The 1,029-nt window shown below is 45.1% G+C and overlaps 1 protein-coding gene across 2 annotated transcripts in view; it reads right to left on the minus strand.

The window, feature by feature from the left end:
* The window catches only part of CS (citrate synthase), a 39,192-nt gene that overhangs the window by 34,135 nt on the left and 4,028 nt on the right, over positions 1 to 1,029 (minus strand). The window lies entirely within an intron of this gene.

A 1,029-nucleotide genomic window follows, 5' to 3' on the forward strand; every position in this document is an offset into this window, starting at 1 on the left:
AACGACAGCTGCAACAAAAAAATAGCTGGGCATTGCGGAGGGCTCCTGTAGTCCCAGCTACTTGGGAGGCTGAGGCAAGAGAATCGCTTAAGCCCAAGAGTTTGAGGTTGCTACCCTACCAAGGGCAATGTAGTAAGACTGTCTCCAAAAAAAAAAAAAATTTTTTTTTTCAAATTAGCCAGGTACAATGTAGTACCAGCTACTAAGTGGCTAACGTGGTTCAAGCTCAGGAATTCGAAGCTAGGGTTGGATAAGCATGTGACTTTAAGAGTCCATAAGTGTGGGCAGCGCCTGTGGATCAGTGAGTAGGGCACCGACCCCATATACCAAGGGTGGCGGGTTCAAACCCGGCCTTGGCCAAACTGCAACAAAAAATAGCCAGGCATTGTGGCGAGTGCCTGTAGTCCCAGCTACTTGGGAGGCTGAGGTAAGAGAATCACCTAAGCCCAAGAGCTGGAGGTTGCTGTGGGCTGTGATGCCATGGCATTCTACCAAGGGCAATAAAGTGAGACTCTAAGGAAAAAAAAAAAAAAGAGTCCATAAGCTAACTATAGCCCTACTTCAATCCCCAGCCCAAATCCAAACCCAGATCATCTGCAAAAAGTTATTTCTGTCACAAAGCTGAGACACTCACAGATAATACTTAGGCCATTATTTTGCATTAATTCATTCAAGGCTCTGAATTAGTCTAACTCAGGAGTTCACTTTAAATTATCTGACTAAAAAATCAATTAATTAATTAATTATCTGACTAAGCCTGACACAGTAGCTCATGCCTGTAATCCTAGCATTCTGCGAGGCGGGTAGATTGCCTGAATTCAAGAGGTCAAGACCAGCCTGAGCAAGAGTGAGACCCGGGCTCTGCTAAATAGAAAAACTAGCCAGGCATTGTTGTGGGCACCTGTAATCCAAGCTACTCAGGAGGCTAAGGCAAGATGCTCAAGCGCATCTTGAGCATCTTAAGGTTACTGTGAGCTATGATGATGCCAAGATACCCTACCCTGGGTGACAAGAGACTTTGTCTCAAAA

The sequence above is a fragment of the Otolemur garnettii genome, unplaced genomic scaffold (genome assembly GCF_000181295.1).
Source record: "Otolemur garnettii isolate 467f Iridium unplaced genomic scaffold, OtoGar3 scaffold00043, whole genome shotgun sequence".
Classification (NCBI taxonomy): domain Eukaryota; kingdom Metazoa; phylum Chordata; class Mammalia; order Primates; family Galagidae; genus Otolemur; species Otolemur garnettii.